This window comes from Pseudorasbora parva, chromosome 24 (assembly GCF_024679245.1).
Source record: "Pseudorasbora parva isolate DD20220531a chromosome 24, ASM2467924v1, whole genome shotgun sequence".
In the NCBI taxonomy this organism is placed as follows: Eukaryota; Metazoa; Chordata; class Actinopteri; order Cypriniformes; family Gobionidae; genus Pseudorasbora; species Pseudorasbora parva.
The window spans coordinates 33652057-33662803 of NC_090195.1; positions in this window are offsets into that span (position 1 = coordinate 33652057).

A 10747-nucleotide genomic window follows, 5' to 3' on the forward strand; every position below is an offset into this window, starting at 1 on the left:
AATTTACACTATTAGTTAACATAATATGTTATTAGGAAATTAATACATGGTTATATTTAATTAATAGCAATTAATATATTATTTAATCTATTAATCATATAGAATCTTTATTAGTTGCTGATGCAGTAATCATTAATAAATGGGTTAGTTCTTCATGAGTCACACATTAACACATGATTATCTGTGCATTAGTTTAGCATGAATGAATGCATATTAGTGCATCCGTATTGTAAAGTTTTACCAAAATAACTAACACAATTAGTTACTTTTTAGTAATGCAATATTGTAACACATTACTCAAAATAAAATAAATAACACTGGTAAAATAATTTGATTAATAGCAGTTACTTTTGCTCAGATCTCAAGTGTGTGTCTGTAAAGTGGGAACAATAAGAGGAGGAAAGTCTTAAAAGTCTCTGCTTGTGTTATTTCAACCCAAATTTGGGGCAAATATAGACAAACCCAGACATTGGGTCCAATTTTTTTAATACATTTTTTATTGTTTATTTGTTTACCCAATTTGAGTGGAAGCTGAATAACTGAAATAAATCGCAAATGAGTTTAATGAACATTACAAAATGTGTATTTTAAAATGGATGTGCTACATAAAACCCTGAAGCTTTAACGCTGTGCAAATCAAGCACAACTAAACATTTCTTTGTTTAACAGAATTTCGACAAAGAAATGTTTAGTTAATCATTTGTATTTTAAATATGCTCTTGTTTGGCATTTGGCGATGACAGAGAAAAATGCAGAAAGCAACAGAGTTCAAAAACTGAAAGCAAAGTTTGGAAAGAGTCACTGAAAGCGTTGAACTTACGGTGTAGACGAGTAGATGGGTCTTCTGAGGAGGCTCCAGACAGATGTGCTCATGAAGAGCTCCATGCTGATTAATAAAGGCTCAGGACTTCCTCTTCCACTGGAGAAACATACAGCGTCCAAAGTCAAGATGATCCCAAGATCAGGTCCGTCTGACATTCAGCTGACTCTGTGACCTTGCTTCTGATTCTTGATGACAACTGCATATTCCAGACTGTCCATAACATATGACAGACAATTCAAATGCTCAAAATAAAATAGTTATAGTCAGGGTGCGAACTACGGGGGAGCTAGGGGGAGCTCGGCTCCCCTAAATAAGACATGGGCTCCCCTGAAAATGTGATTTGAGAAATTTTGGGGGTTTCTCAAAAAAATATTGACACCGTGCTTTTTTGAGGTGCAATGTCAGTTTTGTGTAATGTGTCATCGTGGATTATTATGTGTAAAATTGCTCAAAAAATATAATTAATTCATGGATGATGGCGATTTAAATCTAATTCACTTCAATAACAATAACTATATGCTATTCTAGTCCTGACCATCAAGGTGGGGTGGCACTGCGGTGCAAAGTCCACTCGTTTAGTACATTTAGGGCGCGTTCACACTTGTAGTTCGGTTCGTTTGGTTCGTTTGGTCCGGACCAAAAAACAAAAACAAACATAATAGTCCTGGTCTGCTTAGCGTTCACACGGGCATTTTTAACAGTGAACCTAAAGTTACCGAACCAAAGGCACAGGGAGACGCTCACAACCTGATTGGTCGGTTTATATGACGTAGGAGCTCGTTTACCGAACATGCAAAACAATGCTGTGTGCGGATTACACGCGCGGGCATTTTATGCGTGTACATTTGGCATTATTTTTACCAGAGAACTCATGAAGAGCTCATGAAATGTTCACAACATTCAAAACAACGCTGTGTGCTGGATTAAACGCGATCATTTTATGCGTGTAACACATATGGCATTATTTTTTACCAGAGAACTCATGAAGAGCTCATGAAATGTTCAAAACAACGCCGTGTGCTGGATTAAACGCGATCACTTTATGCGTGTACATGTGGCATTATTTTTACCCGCTGAGAACTCATGAAGAGCTCATAAAATGTTCAAAACATCAGCAGCAGGATTTCCTCTGTTGTACAAAAGAGACGGCCGCTGTCGTCTGTACCTGCTAATAATGGGCAACACAGGAACTTTGATGAGAAGAGCCAGGTATGCTTTTTGTGTGTTTTTTCTAGCATTTTCGAAACATGCTCGTCTGACCAAATATTGATGAGGCTCTTCCTCGTTGCTCTACGTTTGCCCTCTAATGTTAAAGTTACTCATTTTGGATACACCGATCTTTCCGCGTCGTCAAATCAGCTGCATTATGCATGGTATCTTGTGACATTATACGTCCGGTTTTTGGTCCGTTTACATGTCTTTGGTCCGTGTTGCGTTCATATATGAATCGAACCGCACCAGAGTTCGTTTGGAAGCGGACCGAGACCCATCTTTTTAGCGGTCTCGGTCCGCTTGTTTGGTGCGCACCAGGGTTTGGATGGCAGCGTTCACATATGTTCAAATGAACCGCACTAACCGAGCAACCGCACCAGGGCTCGTTTTAATCGAACCAAACATGACAAGTGTGAACGCACCCTAAGTAACAGCAAAGGAAGAGTACCCAAGGCCTTTGTGGTCGATTAGTGTTAAGTTAAGGCATGATATTCCTAATTATGTGTTGTAGCCTAGTTGAATGGAGGAATTATGGTATTCTTTTGTAGCCTGACGAGTAACTTTAACCGTTGTTCATGTGAACTCAAAGACAGCCGGATGCTTGGTTTATAGGCTATTTGAGGGTGGCTTTTTGACTTATCAATTTGTGTTTTTTTTTTTTTTTTCGTCTTCATTAAAATCAAAGATGTTCATCAATGATTGTATATTAAGAGTCTCCGGAATGGCATTAAGCGATTGTCATGCTCATCTGTGTGACGACTGTGTGCACGAGCCAAAAGAGAACGCACGCAAACCCCGCCTACTTTGATTTGATTGGCCATCTTAATAATTTTTAAATTGACAAGCGCCGTTAGATCTGAGGCAAACCAGACTAAAATGTAACTTTTAAGCCTTTTTGGCATCCTAACATACAGATCTCTGTGTACTGAAGTGAATGCAAGAATATCAAAAATATAGATCAATGACTATGGTTTCAACCCAACTTGTTTTTTTTTTTTAACCTAGCATTTTTTTAGAGTGTATTTTTATTTTATATGTAAAAAGAATACGATAATTAATAAACAATTTACCAAATTCACTGGTTCATTTGACTGGTTGAGATATTATGCTATTTCTAGTTGGCTTACCTTTGAGGCCTGAGAGTAAAATAAAAGGTCCCATGAGCTAACATGGAGAAAATATTTGGACACACTTTATTTTAAGGTGTCATTCTTACAGTGTAAATGTATATTTAAATACTGAGCAATATTAATGAATAGCATGTACCACAAAAGGGCTTGGTTTAGGGTTAGTCGCATGTAAGTATGCATCATTTACTGTTATTACAATGGTAAGTACATGTAACATAAATAAGACTAAAATAAAGTGTGACAACATTTTTACAGCATTTATTAACCTAATTGTTACTTAATCAATGTGTGCATGCTCATGTTAGTTCACAGTGGTAATGTTACCAGATGCAACTTTTGATCTTAAATACACTATATTGGCAAAAGTATTGGGACACCCCTCCAAATCATTGAATTCAGGTGTTCCTATCACTTCCATGGCCACAGGTGTATAAATCAAGCACTAGGCCTGCAGACGCTTCTACACACATTAGTGAAAGAATGGGTCGCTCTCAGGAGCTCAGTGAACTCAAGCGTGATACCGTGATAGGTTGCCACCTGTGCAATAAGTCCATTCCTGACATTTCCTCACTACTAAATATTCCACGCTCAACTGTTAGTGGGATTATAACAAAGTGAAAGCGATTGGGAACAACAGCAACTCAGCCACGAAGTGATAGTAAAATCACAGAGTGGGGTCAGCGCATGCTGAGGGTCACAGTGCGCATAAGTCACTAACTTTCTCCAGAGTCAATCGCTACAGACCTCCAAACTTCTGTGGCCTTCAGATGAACTCAAGAACAGCATAGAGAGCTTCATGGAATGGGTTTCCATGACCGAGCATCTCATCCAAGCCTTACATCACCAAGAGCAATGCAAAGCGTGGGATGCAGTGGAGTAAAGCAGCCGCCACTGGACTCTAGAGCAGTGAGACGTGTTCTCTGGCGTGATCAATCACGCTTCAGTCTGACAATCTCATGGAAGAGTCTGGGGTTGTTTTTCAGGGGTTGGTCTTGGCCTCTTAGTTCCAGTGAAAGGAACTCTTAATGCTTCAGCATACCCAGATATTTTGGACAATTTCATGCTGCCAACTTTATGGCAACAGTTTGGGGATGGCCCCTTCCTGTCCCAACATGACTGCGCTCCAGTGCACAAAGCGTCGGTCCATAAAGACATGGATGAGGAGTTTGGTGTGGAGGAACTTGACTGGCCTGGACAGAGTCCTGAGCTCAACCCGATAGAACAGCTTTGGGATGAATTAGAGCGGAGACTGAGAGCCAGGCCTTCTCATCCAACATCAGTGCCTGACCTCACAAATGAGCTTCTAGAAGAATGGGCAAATATTCCCATAAACACACTCCTAAACCTTGAGGAAAGCCTTCCCAGAAGAGTTGAAGCTGTTAGAGCTGTAAAGGGTGGGCCGACTCCATATTAAACCCTACAGATTAAGAATGGGACGTCATTAAAGTTCATGTGCATATAAAGGCAGGTGTCCCATTTGTAATATAGTGTATGTATTAGTAAATGTTGAGATAAACATTATGAATTTCTAAATGCTGTATTGCAATGTTAGTTCATGTTATGTAGTTAAGTAATGTTAACAAATTCATTTATTGTGCAGTTCTCAAATACCATTTGTATAAAATTATATGACCAATAATTTAAAATGACAACATGTTTTTACATTGTTTTAACTCATCTATAAATAAGTTAAGCAATTAAAAAAAATCAAGTTATACAATATTCAGCTCATTACTTTAAGTTAGTTTAATGCAATTTAAGTTGCAATGACTCAAACATCCAAGTTGATTGTACTTACAAATGTAAGCCAGCATTTTTCACAGTTAATACAACTTTTAAGAGTTGTTTTGCTAGTAATTTGTCAAAAAAATATTCTACAATGTGATTAAGAATGGCCCTCGTGAATTTTGATAAATGCATGCTTTTTTCTGATCTTAGTGGGGAAGTTGTTAACAAGTTGATAAAGTACTTCAGATAAAAGATTGATGATGATGTTGTGATAATGGAAAAATAGCAAATAATATACTAAAGATGATACAAAACCTATCATATTATATTAGTTATGTCCATATCAATCCATCTATGTCAAATGTGGTCAGAAAGCCATCAAACTTGTCAGAGGCATGATAAGAGAATAAAACATGGAGCGGTTGAGATTACTTTGGGTGCAATGTGACTTGATTTTTAAAAAAGGTACTCAAAATAATAAAAAATTATAGCTCATTATTACCAGTTAATTGCATAAATAGACGATGTCCTTTTGGATATCAGGAAGTGTCTCTGAGGGCATGTCAAAAACACATTGTTTGAAAATACAGGGAAATGAAACTTGTGACATGATCTGAGGTGTCTGACCCGAATGGGAAGTTAAGTTGCCTTGTTCCATGTTTTGGATATTAATTGGTTCCAAAGAATCCAAAAGACATTTGTTCCTCTTCCACCTAATCAATGTTTTCACCAGAGATGAATCCATTAACTCTTCTCATCGTCCCAATGCTCGAGTCGTATTTAACATTTTAATGTAAAAAAAGATACCAAAAGGAATTTCTAAGATAGTAGCAAACTGCATCTTATGATCGACACCTCTTTTTTTTTTGCTGCAATAAACCAGCAAAAAGTAAATCTGTTTTCACCAAAGTTTGGACATCAGATTGAAAATTCACCATCTAGAGTAGAAGCTGCAGTCAGTTAGGTTTGTATATGTTAAATGGTTATGAAAACCATTAATGATAACTAGCACTTTTAGCACTTTGAGATTTTGTTTAATATAAAGTGCATTATAAATAAAATTTATTATTATTATTATTATTATTATTATTAATGATAATGGCCTTACAATAATTACTATGTGTTTTCTTGACTATGTGTGTTGCAAGCTTTAAAAAAAATCGCACATTATATTCATTGTACCTGAATGTATATCGAAATACTGTATTGTGTGTTTATTCATATATATATATATATGAATTATGTGTATATGAAGCCTATTTAAATGATGTTTGGACTCTTACAGTTACCTAAAAATATCCATTTTTACATTTTAGTATAATAGTCATCAAAACTATGAATCAACACAACTGGAAGTACATAAATGCTATTTTACAAATATATTATGTTGTTCTTAAAAATATACAACCCCAAATCAAGAAAAGGTGGGACATTTTCTAATAAAAATAAAAAAATAAAAATACAAGTTTTCCAAAATTGCTTAACTGACAAAAATACAAAGAAAATATTTCCAGTGTTTTCACTGATCACAGTATTTAGTAAATAAAACACATTTAGATTTTAATGGCTGCAACACACTCCAGAAACAGAAGCAAAATAAAAGTTAAAAGAAGAGGTTGAAAGGCTTGTAGAATATCCATTTGAAACTCTTTTGTCCACATGAGCAGGTGAATTTGAATTGAGTGTAAAAGAAGCATCTCAGTCACATTTTTGAATGCATGATTGCAAAGAAATCATCCAGCATTGTGAAAAAGATTTAGGGAATCCAGAAAAATCTCAGTACCACATGTAGGGTAAGGCAGGAAACCTCTGTTAAATGTGCATGACCTTAGAGCTCTCAGAATTTCGGGCTATCACCAGACCAAGCTCAATTTAAGATTGAACATTGGTCTGGCAACATGACATCATGACTTTGCGTAAACATACACGCCACTTTCTAAAGGCAAGTGGCGTGTTATCTATACGCATTTTGAGCTATCCGCGTGTATGTGTACGCCGTGTGATTCCGCGTCTATGTCTACGCCTAAACGAACCATCATCTCTGCGTGTATGTGTACGCCTAAACGAACCATCATCTCTGCGTGTATGTGTACGCCTAAACGAACCATCATCTCTGCGTGTATGTCTACGCCTAAACGAACCATCATCTCTGCGTGTATGTGTACGCCTAAACGAACCATCATCTCTGCGTGTATGTGTACGCCTAAACGAACCATCATCTCTGCGTGTATGTGTACGCCTAAACGAACCATCATCTCTGCGTGTATGTCTACGCCTAAACGAACCATCATCTCTGCGTGTATGTCTACGCCTAAACGAACCATCATCTCTGCGTGTATGTCTACGCCTAAACGAACCATCATCTCTGCGTGTATGTGTACGCCTAAACGAACCATCATCTCTGCGTGTATGTGTACGCCTAAACGAACCATCATCTCTGCGTGTATGTGTACGCCTAAACGAACCATCATCTCTGCGTGTATGTCTACGCCTAAACGAACCATCATCTCTGCGTGTATGTCTACGCCTAAACGAACCATCATCTCTGCGTGTATGTGTACGCCTAAACGAACCATCATCTCTGCGTGTATGTGTACGCCTAAACGAACCATCATCTCTGCGTGTATGTCTACGCCTAAACGAACCATCATCTCTGCGTGTATGTCTACGCCTAAACGAACCATCATCTCTGCGTGTATGTCTACGCCTAAACGAACCATCATCTCTGCGTGTATGTGTACGCCTAAACGAACCATCATCTCTGCGTGTATGTGTACGCCTAAACGAACCATCATCTCTGCGTGTATGTGTACGCCTAAACGAACCATCATCTCTGCGTGTATGTCTACGCCTAAACGAACCATCATCTCTGCGTGTATGTCTACGCCTAAACGAACCATCATCTCTGCGTGTATGTCTACGCCTAAACGAACCATCATCTCTGCGTGTATGTGTACGCCTAAACGAACCATCATCTCTGCGTGTATGTCTACGCCTAAACGAACCATCATCTCTGCGTGTATGTGTACGCCTAAACGAACCATCATCTCTGCGTGTATGTGTACGCCTAAACGAACCATCATCTCTGCGTGTATGTGTACGCCTAAACGAACCATCATCTCTGCGTGTATGTCTACGCCTAAACGAACCATCATCTCTGCGTGTATGTCTACGCCTAAACGAACCATCATCTCTGCGTGTATGTCTACGCCTAAACGAACCATCATCTCTGCGTGTATGTGTACGCCTAAACGAACCATCATCTCTGCGTGTATGTGTACGCCTAAACGAACCATCATCTCTGCGTGTATGTGTACGCCTAAACGAACCATCATCTCTGCGTGTATGTCTACGCCTAAACGAACCATCATCTCTGCGTGTATGTCTACGCCTAAACGAACCATCATCTCTGCGTGTATGTCTACGCCTAAACGAACCATCATCTCTGCGTGTATGTCTACGCCTAAACGAACCATCATCTCTGCGTGTATGTGTACGCCTAAACGAACCATCATCTCTGCGTGTATGTGTACGCCTAAACGAACCATCATCTCTGCGTGTATGTGTACGCCTAAACGAACCATCATCTCTGCATGTATGTCTACGCCTAAACGAACCATCATCTCTGCGTGTATGTCTACGCCTAAACGAACCATCATCTCTGCATGTATGTCTACGCCTAAACGAACCATCATCTCTGCGTGTATGTGTACGCCTAAACGAACCATCATCTCTGCGTGTATGTGTACGCCTAAACGAACCATCATCTCTGCGTGTATGTGTACGCCTAAACGAACCATCATCTCTGCATGTATGTCTACGCCTAAACGAACCATCATCTCTGCGTGTATGTGTACGCCTAAACGAACCATCATCTCTGCGTGTATGTCTACGCCTAAACGAACCATCATCTCTGCGTGTATGTCTACGCCTAAACGAACCATCATCTCTGCGTGTATGTGTACGCCTAAACGAACCATCATCTCTGCGTGTATGTCTACGCCTAAACGAACCATCATCTCTGCGTGTATGTCTACGCCTAAACGAACCATCATCTCTGAGTGTATGTCTACGCCTAAACGAACCATCATCTCTGCGTGTATGTGTACGCCTAAACGAACCATCATCTCTGCGTGTATGTGTACGCCTAAACGAACCATCATCTCTGCGTGTATGTCTACGCCTAAACGAACCATCATCTCTGCGTGTATGTGTACGCCTAAACGAACCATCATCTCTGCGTGTATGTCTACGCCTAAACGAACCATCATCTCTGCGTGTATGTCTACGCCTAAACGAACCATCATCTCTGCGTGTATGTGTACGCCTAAACGAACCATCATCTCTGCGTGTATGTCTACGCCTAAACGAACCATCATATCCGCGTGTATGTCTACGCCGTGTGATTCTGCCAACCTCATCTGACAGAATTAATATTTATAACCTAATTTTATATTTTGGAGCAACTAACTCTACTCCTACCCTAAACCTACCCACTCTCAACAATATAAAACGCATAACAGGCAAATAAATGTACAGTCACAGGTATTTATTGCAAAAACGGACCAAAAACAGTATAAAAGTATTAACTCATGTTGCATTCCAAGTCTTCTGAAGTCATACGATATCTCCATGTGAAGAACAGAGTTGATCTTAATGTTTTAGTCGTTGAAATGATGATCGCACCCCTTCTTGAACCGAACACACACACACACACACACACACGTTAATATTTCTGATTCAAATGATACACACGACGACAATGATGAGAATGATGCGATTGGTCACGAGACACACGAGAGCCAATGGCATTTTACCATCAAAGCTGACGTAATGACGCAATTGGTCACAAGACACACAACAGCCAATGCTGTCAAAGCTGACGTGACATTTCTTCCGGCGGCAATATTTGAAATGTATTAATCTTTGGCGGATGGACTCGACGTTACTGATCGCTATTGGGGATTTTCTTCACACAAATCAATTGTTTGGCCTCGGAACACTTGGGATATTTGTACTTTCTGAATAAATTGTGCCTGCAGTCATATCTGCCTGTTATCCTGTTTTTTATAAGACACAAATGGGTTTAGGTTTAGGGAAGCGTTTGAGTTACGCGTTCAAAATGTGTCTGAATATGTGTGTCCACAAGGTAAATGGATTTATAAACATACTAAATTATGTTTTTTTGAAAATGTAAAAATGCATAATGTTTCTTGTGATGGGTAGGTTTAGGGGCAGTGTGTGTGTGTGATGGGTAGGTTTAGGGGCTGTGTGTGTGTGTGTGATGGGTAGGTTTAGGGCCTGTGTGTGTGTGTGATGGGTAGGTTTAGGGGCTGTGTGTGTGTGTGATGGGTAGGTTTAGGGCCTGTGTGTGTGTGTGATGGGTAGGTTTAGGGCCTGTGTGTGTGTGTGATGGGTAGGTTTAGGGGCTGTGTGTGTGTGTGTGATGGGTAGGTTTAGGGGCTGTGTGTGTGTGATGGGTAGGTTTAGGGGTAGGGGCAGTGTAGGGGGGTAGAAAGAAACGGTGTCGTATAGTATATATATTTAATCTTGTGATTATGACTTGGTACAATTTTGAGATATATCAACATCTAAACTTTTATGTCAAATTAGAATTTTTGCCCTAATTTCAGAATGTGTCAAATTCTACAGGTCCAAAAAAAGCTTATGAGACACTGAGTGAGAGAGCAACCTGGGCTAACCTCAGATGCAGTAAAAAGAAAAAAACACAAGAGGGCATACATAGCTTGGGAAGTCAGATTTTAGTAGCTGTGAGCATAAACATTTGCCAATGCAAGACAAATGGCATGTTGTTATTTTTAAATTTAATAATTATTGTAATTCAGGGAGTTAT